At 33.8% G+C, this 21,150-nt stretch overlaps 1 pseudogene; it reads right to left on the minus strand.

Moving 5' to 3' along the window:
* Positions 1-326: 326 nt before the first annotated feature.
* LOC113752055 lies at positions 327-20,366 on the minus strand (annotated as a pseudogene).
* Between the last annotated feature and the right edge of the window lie 784 nt (positions 20,367-21,150).

Genomic DNA, 21,150 nt, shown 5'->3' on the forward strand with positions numbered 1-21,150 from the left:
TTTTTTAAATATTAAGCATACACTTCTTTAAAATTTTTAGTCCATATATATATATATTATTTTGTACGACAATATATAAATATATAAAATATTATTTTGATTTGAAATATAACCCCGTGCATAGCACGGATCAAAATACTAGTTATAATAATTCTACTAAAACTAAATGAAAATAACAATAAAACCATAAAATCTACCCTAATTTTGACTCTAAATAATTTGTTAAGATGGGGACGCTGCATCCGGAGCAACTCATTCCACATCATTCCCCTACTAGAAAAAAAATAAATAACTTGATTAAACCAGATGGGCTGCATTTTTGTGGTCTAAGTATTCGACAGTTTTGATTGGAGGACATCCTCTTCATGGGCTGTGTCACCATGATGTTGAATGACAAGAGTGGAAGACACTATCCCTTGGTCTGATGAGGCTAATAAATCCCCGATGGGTCCTAATTCCACATGCTTTGGCTGCCGCTCAACCAGCTCCGCAAGCCCAGTTGGAGGGCAACACCTCTTTTTTCGCACCACAATTAGCTCAAAATCTCCACTCCTTCCTATTCTCAGCACCTCCTCCACAGTGTTGCTCATCGCCTTCTCTTTGTAGTCCGCCATGCCTTTCCACCGACTTCGGAACACTGCCACAGCCCCCTCGTCCAAATCCTAAGCATTTCATAAGAAAAATCATTTACTATACCCAAAAACATAAAAGAAACTATGCGACTGTGTGTAATTAAATAGATAAGATTGAAAACTCAATCTTCCATTATTTTTCTCTCTACCTTTGGTTTAAGCATTCCTATGGCTCTGAATTATCGTTAATCAAGCTAGCAATATTTTCTCACGTTGTCTAACAACTGTTTCATAAATTAAAATCATGTCATTTAACTAGATTTTAATACTATTTGTGTTTTAGTTATAGTATTTTTTAGGTTTTGTGAGATTGAATTACATAGTAATCAATCTTTCGTACTGATGATGTGTACAGTTGTGACTCTTGATGCACGAGACATGTCCAAAATATGAATTTAAATTCTAAATTTTGTACATGAAATGTACATCCAGGCCCGTATAACACTGTCAATGTGAGAAAGTTTTATCTTTATTATCTGACACAGAAAACAATTACTGGAGCTGCAACTAATAGTGTGATATGATGAGAGATATGTCTAAGTACCTTTTGTTAGATCCTTATTCCAACGTTGGATTTATATGTGAATAATTATGTAGTGCAAATTGTCAAATAAGGTTAAATCCAATTAAAATGATCAAATATGGTTTGGACTTAATGTATCTAATAGGATATGGGTCTTTAATGTGTAGAGACTTAAGGGCTCCTATTTCTATGATGGGCTGAAATTGGGTTCCAAAGGATAACAGGAATGTTACTTATAAATAGGGTTATGGTCCCCAGGTCACACATATCATTCTATTTGTCGTATTTTCTAATACCACAAAAATAACTCTTCCCTAATATCCCATCGTCAGGAAAGATACCAGAGAGAAACTAAAGGGATCTCTCAAGGATTGATAATTACGTGTTGACCTGGAAGGTCACCCCAATATCTTTGGATATTCAAAATATCAGTTTGTCGATATGAACCCAGGTTCGCTTCCGCTATTTTACTGTTAATTTGTTTCTTAATAATCGCCATATAGATTTTGGGTTTAATAGATGATAGTTTTCATCAAAGGTTTAATTTAGGCAACCACCCTATCAAGTGGTATCAGAGCTAAATATGATTGATTATTGAGAAATAATTTGGATTCAATAATTTATATATATATATATTATTATGTCTCACGAATTGGGTTTTGGTTATATGGTTGTCGGCTAAACAAGAAAGCTCTTGGTTATATGTTTCGGTTTCATGTTTCGCCGTTCATGATTTACTATTCTTTTGTTACATATGAATCTGTGGATCCCACCATGATGGACAAGTCTTTATAAAGCTTTCATATCTATGATTGTTTGCATAAGGCATGTTACGGGTACCATTCTATTATTGCACAAGTCATTGTAGGACCCATATGATTTATATGTTAAAGGCACTACTCTTATTTACCTGATGACCAGTGGATTGTCTCGCTTACCGTGGGTTCCTTTTTTAAGCAATTTGATTATACAGCTCTCGTGACTTGTGTTCTTGTTTGAGAAACAATATGTTATATTTATGTTAAGGATATTAGAGTTTCTTTAATTTAAGTGAACTCTAATAAAGTTAATAAGACATTTAAGTCCTATAAAGTTCATATATTAGGCCCACTAAATATAAATTTTTATAAAGTAATTATGGATTTCAAGAAAATTTGGGACTTAAATAATAAAATTGGTTCAATTATGGATATGGACTTTTAGTCCAATAAGTCTTGATCCAATTGACTGGTTTGACTAGATTTAAATGGTTTGATCATGTTTGACCACGTTTTGACCAGAGTTGATCAAAGTTGACTTTGATCAAAATTTTTGTTTAATTTGTGTAATTTTAAATTTGAATATTGGTATGATTATATATTTTTTAGAATAAATTAATTGAAACAATATGCCACCAAAGTGATCTATATTGTGAAAATTAATTTATTTTAAAATATAACTAGTTGGGTACTTGTGATTTTATGAATATTGATCGGCCCAAAGGAAGGTCAATATTTAATAAGATTACATGTGCACTTGTGGTAATAAACATGTGATAATTATTCGACTTTTACATGTGAATTATAAATTGGCCCAAAAGAAAATTTATTTTTGACATGTTATTATTGTCAGTGTTTATTACTGTGCCAAGATATTACTTAGAAGTTAATATTTTGTCCAAAGATAAAATATTAATGGAATATTGGTATCTTGAAATGGGGCTACTATTATTTGAATTTATTATTATTTGGTTTATGTGAGCATAGTTTTAATTATTTTATGTTTTTTCTGTTCAGTTGCAAATGATCTTACAAATATTACTATCAAAATCAATAATATTCCTATGTTGAATGGTACAAACTTCAAGTTTTTGAAAGAAAATCTCTTGATAGTACTTGGAGTAATGGATCTCGACCTTACGTTAAGGGATGATTCTCCCCCACCTCTTATAGATCAGAGTACCTCTGATGAAAAGAGGGATAAGAAAATGTGGGAGAGATCAAATCGCTTGTGTCTAATGATCATTAAAAAGGTCATTCTAGAAGCATTCAGAAGAACAATGTCAGAAACAAAAGTAACCGCTAAAGAGTTCTTTCAGGAAATTGAAAAAAGATTTGTCAAGAACGAAAAAACTGAAATTAGTACGCTCTTGACACGCTTAGTTTCAATGAAATATAGTGGTAAAGGCAATATCAGAGAGTATATTATGGAAATGTCTCATCTTGTTTCAGAATTAAATGCACTTAAATTGACACTCTCTGAAGAGTTACTAGTGCATTTGATTTTAATATCTCTTCCTATACAATTTAACCAGTTTAAGGTGAGTTACAATTGTCAAAAGGAGACTTGGTTTCTAAATGAACTCATCTCACACTGTGTAGAGGAAGAGAAAAGGTTGAAGCAAGATCAGACAGAAAGTGCTCATCTGGTGTCAACCACTAATAATAAAAGCAAGGGACTTAAGAGAAAGAAAGAAAAAGGAGCTGCAGGTACAGCACCATAAAAGAAACAATAAAAGAAATCAGATGATCAGGGATAGAATAATTGTTTCTTCTGTGGAGTTGAAGGGCATAAAAAGAAACATTGCACCAACTATCACGCTTGGCGTGCTAAAAAAGGTATGCTTCTTAATTTGATTTATTCTGAGATTAATTTAACTTCGGTACCTAGACACAAATGGTGGTTAGATTCTGGTGCAACAACTCACATCAGTATGTCTATGCAGGGTTGCTTGAATTGCCGAAAGCCTAATGATAATTAAATATATATCTACGTGGGCAATGGCAAAACAGTTCAAGTTGAGGCAATAGGGATTTTTTAGATTATTGTTAAAAATCGGATTTTATTTGGATCTTAATGAAACATTTGTTGTACCGTCTTTTCGACAGAATTTAATTTCTATTTCTGCTTTGGACAAATTTGATTATTTTTATTCATTTGAAAATGAAAATTTTGAATTGTCTCATGATTCAAAATTGGTTGGTTCTGGTTCTTTAATGCACTACGATAATCTATATTTAATTGATACAATTGTCTCATTTAATGAATTTCAACATCTGAGTACTAGGGAAGTAAAGAGAAAATTAACCAATGAGAATTCAACTGCATTATGGCAAAAGAGATTGGAACATATCTCCAAATGGAGAATGGAAAGACTCGTGCCAAATGAAATTCTTGATCCTTTAAATTTTACAGATTTTGATGATTGTGTCAACTATATAAAGGGAAAACAAATCAATAGAAGGATATTTGAAACCAATAGGTCCTCAGACGTTTTAGAATTTATACATACAGATATTTGTGGACCATTTCCTACATCTGCTTGGAATAGTCAACAATATTTTACAACGTTCATGGACGATTTTTCAAGATATGGCTACATATATTTTATTTCAGAAAAGTCACAGTCACTGGACGTGTTCAAAAATTTTAAGGCTGAAATTGAGAATCAATTCAACAAAAGAATTAAAAGGGTCAGATCTGACCATGGTGGTGAATATTATGGTAGATATGACGGTTCAGGTGAACAACGTCCAGGACCATTTGCTAAATATTTAGAGGAATGCGGTATCATCCCACAATATACTATGCCGGGTTCACCCACTATGGTGTAACTGAAAGATGAAATAGTACGCTTGAAGATATGGCAAGGAGTATGATATGGCATTCTACTTTACTAGAGTCACTCTGGGGAGAAGCACTTAAGACTGCAGCATATATTCTTAACAGAGTTCCAACTAAAGCAACTATCAAAACCCCTTATGAGATTTGGACAGGAAAAAAGCCCAGTTTAAAGCATCTGCATGTTTGGGGATGTCCAGTTGAGGCGAGACCTTATAGGCCAAATGAAAAGAAATTGAATTAAAAAATAGTTAGTTGTTATTTTATTGGATACTCTGAAAGATCCAGAAGTTACAAGTTATATGATCCTACAACTAAATCGATTTTTGAGACAGGAAATGCCTGATTCTTTGAGGATGTAGAGTTTGGGGGGAAAATACAGTAAGAGACATTGTCTTTAAAGAGAAATATATTAATATTCTCACGTGTCATTGATCTTGCTCAAGATCCTATTCCTGAAATTGATTATGACATGACAAATCAAGACAATTTCGAAGAACAAACTGTTATAGAAGAACAAACTCTTTTTCTCCAAGAACTAGTGCCATTAAGAAGATCCACTAGAGAAAGGAGAAGTGTAATTCCAGTTGATTACATTATTTTTCTTCAAGAACATTATGATGACTCTGGATTGATGGAAGATGATCCAATCAACTTCCGTCAAGCCATGGAAAGTTTAAATTCTCAAAAGTGGATCGATGCCATGAATGAGGAGATTAAATCCATGAAAAATAATGATATTTGGGGTCTTGTCCCATTGCCAGAAGAAGTGAAATTCATTGGTTGTAAATGGATATTTAAAATCAAAAGAGATTCGAAAGGCAATGTGGAAAGATACAAACCTCGTCTTGTAGCCAAGGAATTTACACAAAAAGAAGGTATCGACTATAAAGAAACCTTCTCTCCAGTCTCTTCAAAAGACTCTTTTAGAATTATCATGACATTAGTGGCGCATTTCGATTTTAAGTTACATCATATGGATGTAAAGACAGCATTTCTCAGTGGTAACATTGATGAAACGATTTATATGGTCAATGAAAAGATTTATATGGTGCAACCAGAAAACTTTGTATCAGAAGATCCAAAAAATATGGTTTGCAAACTTAAATAATCCATCTATGGGTTCAAACAAGCGTCTCGACAATGGTATTTCAAATTTCATCAAGCGATCATTTCATTTGGTTTTGAGATAAATTTAGTAGATGATTATATATACCATAAGTTTTGTGGGAGCAAGTATATTTTTCTGGTATTGTACGTTGATGACATTTTGCTTGTCAATAACGATATGCGTCTATTGCATGAAACCAAGACATTTCTAACTAAAAATTTTGAGATGAAAGATCTTGGTGATGCATCTATTGTGTTAGGCATACAGATACACCGGAATCGCTCTCGGGATATTTTAGAACTATCACAAAAGGGTTATATCGAAAAGATTCTTAAAAGATATGGCATGCAAAATTGTAAATTAGGTGACACCCCGGTGATTAAAGGAGACAAATTTAGTCTTGAGCAATGTCCTAAGAATGCTTTTGAGAAAAAAGAGATGCAAAAGATTTCTTATGCATCAACAGTAGGGAGTCTAATATATGTTCAAGTATGTACACGTCCGGATATTGCGTACATTACTGGAATGTTCGGTAAATATTTAAGTAATCCTAGATTAGATCATTGGAAAGCAACCAAACGGGTCTTACGGTATTTACAGAAAATAAAAAATTGCATGCTCACGTATCGGAAGTCAGATGAGTTAGAGATCCTTGAGTATACTAATTTCGATTATGCTGGATGTCAAAATACTATGAAGTCAACGTCAGTCTATATCTACTTATTGGCTGGAGGTGCCATATCCTGGAAGAGTGCTAAACAGTCCCTCATAACATCTTCTACTATGGTTGTAGAGTTTATAATTTGTTATGAGGCGTCCAATCAAGAAATTTGACTGCGAAATTTCGTCACAAGATTACGTGTAGTGGATAGTATTGAAAGACCAATTAAATTATTTTGTGACAATAAGTCAGCAGTCCTATATTCCAATAATAACAGGAACTTGACAAAATTTAACCACATAGATATCAAGTTCCTGACTATTAAAAAAAAAAGTACAGAGTGGACAGTTATTGATAGAGCATATTGGGACAAATTCCATGATTGCGAATCCGCTTACTAAGGGATTACCACCCAAAATATTTCATGAGCATACTGCTCGTATGGGTGTCATGTTATTAAACGATGTACAGTTTTAGTGGAAGTGTGTTATTTTAGATGCTCTTATGATACCTTTCGGTTATTAATGATTTAAGGATATTTTATGCATAAATAAAGTTTGAATTTATTATACACTCTAATTCTGGTATGATTTGATCTCATGAAAATTTAAAATGGACCAGTTGGAAATAGGCATGTTATGATCAAATTACATGAAATTTTCATGCTACACATCCACATCATGATTCATGTCGTTTAATTATATCAATATATGTGACCATTGATGGGTCGAGTTACGAAATTGTAACAAAGGCCGCTTTGATCTTATGTTGGTATGATTGATGGACCGAATTGGTTACAGATACATTGTAGTAATGACAGTAAAGTTGAACTCATACAGTTAATTTGCAAAATATAAGTGTAAAGTTACACATATACTCCAAGTGGGAGATTGTTGAATCCTTAATCCAATGTTGGATTTATTTGTGAATAATTATATAGTGCAAATTGTCAAATAAGGTTAAGTCCAATTAAAGTGATCAAATATGGTTTAGATTTAATGTATCTAATAGGATATGGGTCTTTAATGTGTAGAGACTTAAGAGCTCCTATTTCTATGATGGACTGAAATTAGGTTCCAAAAGATAACAGGAATGTTACCTATAAATAGGGTTATGATCCCCAAATCACACGTATCATTCTATTTGTCGTATTTTCTAGTACCACAAAAATAGCTCTTCCCTGATATCCCATCGTTAGGAAAGATACCAGAGAAAAACTAAAGGGCTCTCTCAAGGATTGACAATTACGTGTTGATTTGAAAGGTCACCCCAATATCTTTGGATATTCAAAATATCAGTTTGTCGATATGAATCCGAGTATGCTTCCGCTATTTTACTGTTAATTTGTTTCTTAATAATTGCCATATAGATTTTGGGTTTAATAGGTGATAATTTCATCAAAGGTTTAATTTAGGCAACCACCCTATCACCTTTTCCTTCACCTTCTTTGCTGTTATTGTAGTTTGATCAATTCTGCCATCTCTAGGGATGACAAATATAAGAACTATGACTTTAACAACAGGATTTTCCGCCATCCGTCCCCCTAACTCTAAAGCCTCTCTATCATCAGCCCCACCGAAGAAGAGAATACAAACTCATTTTCTAGCTGAGGAGGCGGGTGGCAGAGACTTCAACGACTCGCTACCGAATCCCCAGTCCATGAGCATAGCAACAGAACAAGGTGCCTCCCTGAGCACCCTCTGGTGAACCCCTCTCCAACAATGTCCAAGTACATTTTGCACTAATTCTTCGTATTGATCATGATCATTCTCAGGATCTTCGGTTACTGTTTTCCTCCACCACTTGTGGAAAGGGACCATGATCATTGCTACCTTCTTATCTTCGGCCACATGACAAATATCCCCATGCATAGTTGGCAATGCAGACACTGCAGTTGTCGGTCTAACACTGATTTTGCCCAGTTGGCCATAGGCTTGGAATGCCACCGCCACCCCGTCTGACATTGAATTAGTGTGCCAGAGACGGTTGATGAATGGAAAGCCACTCTTTTGCAGCCGCTGCACCAGGACAATTGAGGAGGATCGTTCAGTCAGCTCCACCAAGTGCATCACGTAAAGCTTGAGACGGGAGTTAACATTGGTGGGACGGATGAACTCCATGAGGCTGATGAGGGAAGGAACATTAGTAGGGCCGTGGACACAGGCCAGGATTCGAAGCTCCTCCTCGTTGTCATTGACACTTTTCGCAGAAACTGACTGTAGCTTACGGTGAGATAGAAATGTTTTAAAAGCCATTCGCGAGGTAAGCCCGGGACGGGGCATTCCAATACTGCCCTTGGCGATCGCACAAGGTGAAAATGTTCTGGGGCATGCGCCTAAGAGATCAAAGTGTACGTCCAGACATTTGGGCGCGCCTCTGAAGTGGGGCATTAAAAGCGTATGCTCCACAAATTGTTTTAAACAAAAGATTTAACTTCATTAATTAAGTTTTTAACTTTTTAATATTAAACTTTATTATTAATTTATTATCTATTATATTGAGACATTGAGTGAATTTGATATGAATCTATTTGAAATACATTATATGGTTAGCCAAGAAAGGTAAATGAAAAGAGATTGTTACCTATAGATTGGATCTTTTTGATGTGATGGAACTTCCAGAATCACCATCAACTATTGAAAGAAAATGACCTAGTGTATATACACTAGATGAAGATGATGACATGAATGATATTGACTTTAATGAATAGTATCATTTTATTTGTCAGTTTGTTTCTAATTATTGGTGCTATTCCTTGTTATGTATTATAAGTAATATTGTTGCTAATTTGATATTTTATTTTTTATATTAGTTAAGTGTGTTTATTGAAACAATTAACCTTTGAAATTTGTGTCTACTTGAATTTATGTATTTGTAATTTAAGTGCTTGATAATGTGACGACTTCTGAGTTGTGACTAATTTGTTTCTAAGATTGAACTTTCTGTATTAATAATTATTCTGCTTTTTTTGTGCAGCTAATATTAATATGTGTGTTTATTAAATTATTAGTTAGAGTTATACAATAATAATTCTTTATTTGTATAAATTTTCTTAAATTGATCTAATTTTATTATATTTATTTATATCTTCAAATGACTCTTTTATAATATATATCATATTTATATATTTTTGTTTAAAAAAATTCACGGGGCTTATGCATCCCGCCACGGGGCGCCTTTTAAAACATTGGAGAGAACAAAACCGCCACTCCTGGCCGGTTAATGTAGATGACCATCACTGTTGGAGTTGTTATGAGCGTTGTAAAGGGTGCCATCAGGACTAATATTGCAAACGCCTCATCGTTGAGGACGTGGCACCGGAGAATAGAGATTAGATTAATCCTTGTCTAAATTTCATATATGCCACAGCATAGCCTAATAGTCAATACTCATTTGTGATATCTCATGTCCGAACATACAATTTTATAAATAATTGCATAGTGCAAATGATGGTTTTAATGCATTTGATTTGAATTTAGATGAATGAGATTAATCGTGGGATACAGCTTTTCATTATTCACATTTGTTATTTAAGTGTTTATATCTATTTTAGGGTATGTTTGATAACATAAAAAAGTATTGAAACTGAATCCTTTTAGACATTCAGATGTTTTGAGTGTTTGATAAATGAAAATCTATCTGCTGAACTTTTGTGTATTTTTTTCAGCACAAGAATCCTAACTGAATGCTTAATTCTGATAAAAATCAATAGAATTACTTCAACTATCTTATCTTATCTACCAAATCTACCCTTATTTGTTAATTATATTCAAAATTCTTATCTAATTAAACAACTTAATATTTTCTATCTAACGGTTTTCTGTTTCTCTTTTCTCCATTTTTAATGACTTTCACTTATTCTCTATACTTCTCATATAATATATTTCATCTTTTATATTAATTTGATTTAAAAATAAATATTATCATTTTCATATCTAATAATTTTAAACTAATTAAATCATAGGTTCTATTTCTTTTTTGAATGAAAAGATATAAGGACAAAATTGTCAAATTAAACTTATTAAGCATTCAGTTATAAATATTTATCAAACAATATAAATAGATTTAGTATTAAAATTTAGACATTCATATATATCTTTTTAGTGCTTAAAATTCAACAAATTAATTGTTTCAGTATTCAGATTCAGTTTTATCAAACGGACCTTACTTATGCATACATTGCACGATATAATTTTTTTGCTATCAAAATTACACGATATAATTGATACTGATAATAATTGCCGAAGATCTAGAACCCGTCATATCTTTACTATTATGTTAGGATAATTTTGCAAAAATTTTAGGGTTTACGTACATTCAAAAGTTAGTTGGAGTTGGTAATTTAATTTATCAAACATTATAGTACGAGAGTTTAACATAAAAAATTCAGAAGTATTTACCAAGTGTATGGTAAAATTTGTATTGCGACATATTCAAAGTTAGACTTGGTCAGCAAAGTTGGACCGAATATTTCAAGAGGTTTAGTAGAACACAATTTCTCTCCAAGTCATGGATACCTTATGGATCCATTTTGACTCGTACAGCTATCTATATGTCAGATTGCGGAATTTTATTTTTGTATCTAAATTTCCTGTTTTCGGCTCAAGTTACTATCAATCTTTCTCACCATCAAGTATGAAGCTACAATAAATAAAACAAAGTCATCTCCAAGAAAGCTTGTGGCCAACTTTTGCAACTTCACCTTTTCATCAAACTGGAGGATCATTTTGGAAAAAGCAACTTTATGTGATTTTGTGCACGTTCTTGACTCTGAACTTCCACCTGGCTCATGCAACTCTAGACCTTTCTCATTAGAGGCATGTTTTACGTGGTTAACTTTTGCACGCGGCAGCTTTTGATTAATCCGTTGAACTGAAGATTTGTCTAATCACCTCCGAGTTTATTAAGAGTGTACATCAATTGATCTTAGTTAACCGATTAAAAATTTCATAAATTGAACTTAAACCTAAGTCTTTTGACGTTAATTTAATGGTCAAGATTGAGATCTTGTAGATTAGAATTCTTGAATTCAAGTTCAAATCTCGGGATATTTGAGGTTTTTTGTAAATAAATGTTAGTATATTCCTAATATTTGTGTGCTTAGTTGTAATATTATTCGACATGTCATAATCTGTTCTTATTGTTTCCCATCATTACGGAAGCAAATTTCGACATATCTAAATGTGAACATAATATATATATATATATATATATATATATATATATATATATTAAAATTTTTGTGCAGGGGGGGCGAGAGTTTTAATTTTTATTGAATAGTTTATAAAAATTTTAAATTTTGTATGAGCAAAATCAAATTTTCTAAAACTTGTATGCAGTCTCCCTCCTCGCCCCCTCCAAATTTTTTGAACCTTAAAAGTTGCCCAATGTATTTCGAACTCCTCAGAAAAACTTAAAACATTAAGGATCGTTCAAAATGTCTTTCACATTTCACTAAATGAATTTTTTCGTCCTTCATTTTTAAAATGTTAACTTTATGTCTCATACAATTTTAAGTTGATAAAATTTGGTTCTAACCTAAGTTCTCGACCACTTTTTAGTCTAAAATCAGCACATGACCCACATGCAATAAATTTTATGTACAAAAAGATGAGATCCCATTTTTTTAGTGACAAAAATAAATATGAATTAGGTCAAATTCCACTTTTTAGGGAACAAATAAATATGATTCGAGTCAAATCTTAATTTTTAGGCGCAAAAATATATATGAATTAGATCATTTGTTTAATTATAAATGGGATCTAACTTTTTTCCCCTAAAAAAATAACAATGTATGGGTTACGTGATAGTAATTTGGTCTTGTGGAGCAATAAAAGTCCTTTCTTTTTAAAACAAAAAACAAAAAAAAAATGCATGGGTTAAGTGATGGATTTAGAATCAAAAATTTATATTGATAATAAATTTTATTAGCTTGATTTTGTAAGGATGTAAAGTTGCTATTTTAAAATAAATGACGAAAAAATTCATTTAACAAAATGTAATGGATATTTTGAATGATTTTTGCAAACATTAAAAGGCAAAGATGAGTAATTAGATTTGGTGCATGGGTTAACTTCAAACCTCAATACCACAGGCTTTACTAGGCATACAGGCATATCAATTTTTTTTTAGCATTACGATGTTTTCTAAAAGTAAAAGGTAAAGAGAAATGTGTCTAATCTCCACGTTAGTGTCGGTAAATGGACAAATTCCTTCTAGATAAAGGGTTCTTTTGTCTACCCTCCTCTTCCCTTTTCTTCATTTCCTATGACTCCGCCCACTTAGCCCTGAACAATTGACTGTCAGCGATTTCGTTTATTATGGTCCAAGAAAAACTAGGTGTTCATTTATTGGAATGCCATGCAGATTTAAGTAGTGGAATATAAATTTGTCACCTTTTGCCTGTCTTTCACGAAGTGTTCCACATCCTTATTAGAACTATCACTGGCTGAATCATTCATTTAACATCATTTGACATGTTAATTAAAAGCTGAGAAAGCATTCATCTAGTGGTTCAAATTGATATTTCAAAAATTAATTATTTTGAGATTAGTTTTCCCTTTCACCCTCTCCGTTTCTTAAATTTCACCCTTCCCCTACTAAAAGAAATAAATAAATAAATAATATATCAATTAAAGAATCTTTAGTATTCTACAAATTTTACCTCAAGATTCCAGAAATTGCGCTTATATTCAGGAGGTTATACGATATTTTATTTAGTCAAAATTTAGCAAAACTATTCACAATTATTATAATGCAGTCGCACCCGACTATAAGTGAATGCATCCAAATAATTTCTAACTTGGGAAACATGAAAAGAAAGACATTTTGGTTTTGGTGTTTGTCAATTATAAAGACTTTACATCTAATAAAATACAGTAAGAGCATGTAATGTAGAAAGCATTTCATCAAAACTGAAAATTTCCTTACTTGTATATCCCTTTATATGATCGTTATTCCAATAAATCTGATGATTTTATTGCTACCATTTGTTTGGATAAAATTGAAACAGAAGTTTATTTTGAAGGATTAATCTTTCATATATATGAATCTTTTTCACACTAGTAGTGTAAATGCATGATATATAACTTAATTTAGATTTCAAATTCTTCTTTTGTACATTTGACAATATATGAAAGAAAATTCTCCTTTTGCACATTTTATGATGTGAATACATACAATTCCTATCCTTGTAAAACAATCTTCTTTAAATTTGCAGTATAAGAAAAAAGTAATTTTAATTTGGAAGTAAAGGTACCTTTTTCTCCTTGCCAATGTGGAGAACAATGAGCTCCACAAACCCTTTGGTATTCATCAACACACCAAGCGTTAACGCTTCTCTGGCAGGTGTCTTGCACAATATGGCCATCGAAAACGCTCCCAAAATCTTGCCAGAGCAAGCCGTGGCGATCATCAGAGCCAAAAGACTCCACGATTCAGCACCATGTATTTTGGCAACATCAGTCGTCAACCCACTAAGCAAAATACAAAGATAGCAACAAACCGGTAAAAAAATCCTCAATCCTTTCAATCAGCCTCTCAGCAAAATGTCCACCTTTGGGTATAGTGAATCCAAAAACAAATGCACCAAAAATTGCATGTATTCCGATAAAATCAGTTGCCAAATCAGCCACCATAACACCGCGAGGGTTAAGCATATATAGGCCTCATCGACGGTGTCATGCTCAGGCGAGTATCTCCGACCAATCCACTTCATGGCCGGCTTAATGAAAACCATCGTGAAAACAACAAAACCAGCCCCCGTGAGCAGAACCCATAAGGATATTAACGGATTTTGTGCGCCCGTCAGCTCCATCACTGGCTAGTGCTAATGCTAGAGCTAGCAAGATCCATGCACGTAGGACCCAAAACAAATAATAAATCATCAACCCACAGGAACAATCAAATAAGGAACAATATTGAGACAAAGGAAGTTTTCTATTAATTAGATGAAACTCAGGCAAAAATACAAAACAACAAAGCCACTCCTTAAAGAGGACGAACGAGAGGCTATATAGTACTAGGTATCTTGTTGGCTAACTTCTAGTACTAGTATTATGGGCCTAATCTAATGTGGCCAACTTTACCAACTCACAATGCAATTATTTAGTTAACCAATAAAGCAAAGACACGTGACCATTAATTATTGATGCTTGGTTTAATATTCCTACACTGCCTTCCTTAAACCAAACTCCTCTAATCTGGACATACCCAACATCTTCTTCAACATGACAAAAAAATCCGTCTTCAATGCCTTGGTGAAAATATCAGCCACTTGCTCTTCAGTTCTGCAATAATTAACTTCAATCTCCCTCTCTTAAACCAACTCACGTATGAAGTGATATTTGATGTCAATATGCTTGCTACGCCCATGAAACACTAGATTCTTGGACAGCTCAATTACTAACTTACTATCACAATAAATCTTCGTAGGATCAACCTGCTTGTATTGTCGAACACCAAGTATGCGGCGTAACCACAAAGCTTGAGTAGCACTGTTAGCTACTGCAATATATTCCGCTTCCGTTGTACACAATGAAATCACCTGTCGCTTCTTCAAACTCCAGGCAAACACGCCAGAACCAATAAAAAATGCATTACTTGAAGTACTCTTCCTCTATACTGCATCACCTGCCCAATCACTATCTGTGTATCTAACAATTCAACCGGATCATATTTTGAATAAAAAATGCCATCACTGCGAGTACCTCCAATGTACCTCAAAATCCTCTTGGCTGCCTACAAGTGTGACTGACGTGGATTTTCCATGAACCTGCTAATCAAACCAATAGTAAAATTGATATATGGCCTTGCAGATGTCAAATATCTCAAACTCCCTATCAAACTTTTAAAGTATGTGGGATTCACATATCCACCACCGCCTTCCTTGGTTAATCTCAATTTTCTTCAACTGGTGTCATAATTGGTTTTGCTGTATCCATCTTGAATTTTTTTTTTTTTAAATGTCACCTGCATATTTCTTTTGAGATATAAAAATTACATTGTCATACTGAAAGACTTCAATTCCCAAAAAATGTGACATGAGTCCCATATTTGTCATCCCAAACTGCTTAATCTTAGCTTCCCTGAACTCTGCAACCATCTCTGAATTATTTCCTGTAAAAATTAAATCATCTACGTACAAGCACACAATAAGAATATCACCACGAGCAGAAAATTTAATTTATAAAGTGTGCTCATATGGACACCTCTGAAAACCATGAGTCAAAAAATAGGAATCAATTCTTGTATACCACGCTTTTAGGGCTTGTTTCAATCCATATAAGGCTCTCTTCAATTTATACACCTTATTTTTCTTACCTCTTTTGACAAATCCTGCTGGCTACTCCACATACACTTCTTCATTAAGAACTCCATTCAGGAAAGCTGACTTGATATCCATTTAATAAACTCTCCAGTTATTTTGAGCAGCTAGAGAAATTATCATACGGACTGTGTCAAGTTTGGCAACTGGTGCAAACACTTCAAAATAGTCAATCCTGGGTTTCTGCTTATATCCCTTCACCACTAGTCTTACCTTCAATCTATCTACTTCTCCATTGGGTTTAAATTTTGTCTTGTACACCCACTTCACTCCAATGGCTTTTTTACCAATTGGAAGAGAAGTGAGTTCCCAGGTGTCATTCTTCTCTATTGCATGAATTTCTTCCTCCATTGTTTTCACCTAATGATCATCATTGGCTGCTTCCTCATATACAAATGGATCACAATCTACAAACAAAGCAAAATTAACAATATCTTCGTTAGAAAGAATATCATCTGGTGTAATCACATAATCTTGCAGACAAGCTGGCATCTGTCGCTGACGTTGGGGACGTCCAATTAACTCAGTTTGTGGACCCTGAACAGCTGCTGATGGCTGAATATCATAATTATCCTCCTCTTGCTGATAATTAGAGTCACCTCTACTGTCTAAAGATCTCTAGTAGACCAATCCCAAACACCTCTTTCGTCAAAAGTCACATCTCTATTCACTATCACCTTTTTTGTCATAGGATTATACAACCTGTAAGCCCGAGATACTTCACTATAATCAATAAATACATACTTCTTCCTCTTATTATCAAGTTTTTTTCTTAATTGATCAGGAATATGGGAATAGGTAATACACCCAAAAACTTTGAGATGACCAACAAAAGGTCTTCTACCACTCCAAACTTCTTCAACAGTTTTTCCGGGAATACTTCTGGTAGGACACATGTTTAACAGATAAATTGCACAAGAAACTGCCTCTGCCCAAAAAGATTTTGGCATATTTTTCACCTTCAATATACACCTCACCATATCCATAACTGTCCTATTCTTTCTCTCTGCGCGCCACTCTATTTTGTTGGAGAGTGTACCTAATAGTCAATTGATACTCTTACCCATTTTTCTCAAGAAAATCATCACACACTAAATATTCCTGACCCCTATTTGTTCTCAAAATTTCAATCTGACACCCACTTTACCTCTCAACAAAAGTTTTAAAAATTTTAAAAGTGTCGCAGGCATCAGATTTTTGTTTCAAAAAATACACCCAAGCTTTTCTACTAAAATCATCAATAAAGGTAATAAAATACCTGCAACCACCATTAGAAGGAACATCCACAGTGCATAAATATGAATGAATAATTTCTAATGGTTTTCTGGCCCTCTATGATGTGCTAGTCTGAAAAGTATCCCTATGTTGTTTTCCCAAAATACACATATCACAGACTCTACCGGGATTTCCAATATTAGGCAATCCACTAACCATTCTTTTATTGGCCAAAAATTTCAAACTATCAAAATTCAAATGACCAAATTGCATATGTCACAACCAATTACTATCATCTATCACTGTACTCAAACAAGAAAAATTGGCACTACTCAAATTCAGTGGAAATAAGCGATTTGAAGTCATTGGTACACAAGCAATCATTCCAATATTTTTATAAAAAATAGTACAAATCTCATTCCTGATATGAATATCATATTTTTTCTCAGACAACTGGCTCATACTTAACAAATTTTGATGCAACCTAGGAACATAGAAAACATTAGAAATAAAATCAGTAGATCCATTTTTCAGGCTAATAGGAATTTTTCCCTTGCCAATCACTGGTAAAATAGTGTTATTTCCAAATTTAACTTCACCACGGACACATTCATCAAACTCAACAAATAATTCTTTCTTGCCAGATATATGGTTACTACAACCCATATCCAAGTACCATTTATTTTTATCAACTACATTAACAACATTACAGGCTAAGAATAAAGTTCAGATTTTTTATTATTATCCTGCACCTGATTGTTAACAACATTAGCCTGAAAATTTTTGTCTACATTTACTCCAAATCTACATTCAAATTGTCTATGGCCCAAATTTCCACAATTATAACATTGAACTCTCTGTCCAAAATTATTCTGATTAAAATTATTTCCTTTGCCAAAATTACCATTTCTGTCTTTACCAAGACCACCTCTAAAATTAAACTTATTACCTCTACTGCGTCCAGAATTTGATGTACCTTCTCGCTCTCTATTATTGTTGCCACGACCACTTCTGTTATTGTAACCACTTTTGCTCCTCTGACTGGATTCGCCTTGTTCCCTGATATCATTATTGCTTCTCAAATTCAACTGTACCTGCAATGCCTTCTCTACTGTATCCTTCTCTGGGGTATCCTCCAATTTTTCATTAATTCTTTGCTCATGCAGAATTAATGACCCATGCAAATCTTCAATATTCAAATCCTCCAAATCTTTCGTTTCCTAGATTACAGCTACTACATGATCAAATTTTATGGGTAGGGTATTGAGAACTTTCTCAACAAATGTTCTGTCAGGAAGATTATACTGATTGAGTTTCATCTCGTTTTTAATATCTGACAAACGAGAAAAATATGACTCAATAGATTCCGACTTTTCCATCGTCACAAGTTCAAATTTCCTCTTCAACATCATCAAATTATTTTGTTGGACCGTGTCAATTCCTTTGTATGTTTTCTCCAATATATCCCAAACTTCCTTTGCCATATCAGCCATAGCAATTTTTTCAAAAACTAACATGTCAATTGCCTGATGAATTTGTGACAAAGTCAAGCTTTCTTTTGCCTTATCATCCTCGCTAGCATCCTGAGTAAGTGCAGATTCAATATATCGATGTAATTTACATGCCTTGAGATGTGTTATCATTTGTTTCTGCCAAAAATTGAACTCCGCCTTTGTTTTGAGTTTTTGGATAGAACAAATAATATTGGATTTAGGGTTTGCCATACTTCAATCTACTATAGCTCTAATACCACTTTATAGGATCCAAAATAAATAATAAATTATCAATCCACAGGAACAATCAAATAAAGAACAATATTGAGGCAAATGAAGTTTTCTATTAATCAGACGAAACTCAGACAAAAATACAAAACAACAAAGCCACTCCTTAAAGAGGACGAACGAGAGGCTATATAGTACTAGGTACCGTGTTGGCTAACTTCTAGTACTAGTAATATGGGCATAATCTAATGTGGCCAACTTTACCAACTCACAATGCAACTATCTAATTAACCAATAAAACAAAGACATGTGACCATTAATTATTGATGCTTGGTTTAATATTCCTACAATGCAGCTATGTTGTTGAACGCGGCCGCAGCCATAGCGGTCTCTCTGACACGAGTGGTGATGAGTTTAAGCTCGGCCAGGATGCGAGCAAGGACTGGGAAGGCGGTGATGGAGAGTGCGACGCCCATGAAAACCAGGTATTGTGCGTAGCCGACTTTGTCGGCCCCATCTATGGCTTTGCGGAAGATGACAGCCGCGCTGATGCCGAGGACGAAGGGCAGGGGAACTCCGGCAGCGGCTATGCTTAATGCGCTTTTTCCACCTCTGCGTATTGAAGAGAGATCAAGTTCCAGGCCAACCAAGAAGAGAAAGAAGAGGAGACCAATGCTTGCTACGGATTCTAGCATTGGAGTGCTCCATTTTGGGAATATTCGGTGCATGTAAATGTTGGTTTCGTCCCAAAGCTGAAGGTGCAAGAACAATTCCACCCTAGTCAAGGAATCAAACATGATGTTTTTGTCATTTGTCCTCATTCTTGTTTTTTTGGTGATTGAGGTAACCTTTACTATGGACTTGTTTTATTTTGGTGCAAATTTTGCAAAAACTGATTATGAAGAGTTATTGCAGAGAATAACCACAATCCATCAAGTTGCTCATAGTATTTTGGATTTTAACTATTTTGGTTATCACAAAAGCTAAATATTTTACATTAAAAACAAATGAAATATCAAAAAAATTGATAATACAAAATTAGAATCTAGAATCAGATAAAATAATCGATTTGTATAACTAGTACTCTGTTACTCCAACTCTCCAAAGAGATTTTTTTTCCCCGTTGGAGAATAGTCAAGAACAGTTAGTCTTTCAATAAAATGGTAATGCTCAACTAAATTGAAATTCTCATGCTCTTTGTAGCAATTCATTATCATAATTATGCTTCTCCTTATGTTATCTATGTTACCTTTACCTACTTCAAACTCAAATGTTCAACAAAATGAAATAAAATAAAATGAGTTTAGTCTTTCTGTAGAATTGATTAATGTTCTATTGTTTCTTCTAAAGAATAATTTGAAGGTTGCTGGCTAGGTAAAAGGAGTCAGAGAAAAATACTAGTATCTCGGCAACGACTTTCGGTTGGAGGAGGGGTTTCAAAAGGAAAGCAAAGAGGCGACTGACCACTAAAATTAGTGTTGTTTGGACTATCAGCAAGGGGAATGCAAAATCCAAGGAATTGTCACCTTCCCAAGCACCATTTGAGGAGGTCTTGATGGAGGTTATATTGACGGGCATCTTTGATGATGACAAGAAGAAACTATGTTCTACGCACTCAACAAAATATAAGGAACCTCAAACTCAATGCAAAAAGAGAGATGAACTTCTTGTCCTTGAATGGAAAAAGGTCCAAATGGCTAGTATATATAGTGTCAAGTAATCTTGAAGTTTCAATCTTTATAAGATTGTTAGATCTGCATAATGAAATGACCAGACACGTACACTAACAACAAAAGGGAAAATCAAACTTCTATAGTTTAGAAGACATCGATCACAAAATGTCCATTTTTAAGTGTACATCATTTAAGCATGGATTTTTTATCGGGTGCCTACTCATTAATATACTTAAAGTAGATTTAAATTGTGACATGAATACACCCATTCACATTTACTATTCTTATATTAGATATTTTTTAAAAATTAACTGCACTCTTTAGAAAAATAAATACTCCTAATAATTAGACATTTGTTAGCCAAATCCTTTTAATCATAATCTTTATTTTATAGACTAGTGGATTTTCCCCGTCTAATATTAGCTCTTTTGACACATTTGTATGAAAACGCATGCAAGGCATTCATGGATTTTTGGCTATCGCATGGTTTGCAAAAAGCCAAAAACTAAAGGTCTACATGCGACCACGTGTCCTAAAAATGTAAATCTGTATAAAAAGGAGCATTCATCTTGGTGCCTAATATATGATGGGATTGAACTTTTTCACCACTACCCTCTTCGAAACTATTTTGTCATTGTTTAATTCGTGTAATTTGTACACATCCAAGTATTAATGATTGCGCCAATTAG

This window comes from Coffea eugenioides, chromosome 11 (assembly GCF_003713205.1).
Source record: "Coffea eugenioides isolate CCC68of chromosome 11, Ceug_1.0, whole genome shotgun sequence".
NCBI lineage: Eukaryota > Viridiplantae > Streptophyta > Magnoliopsida > Gentianales > Rubiaceae > Coffea > Coffea eugenioides.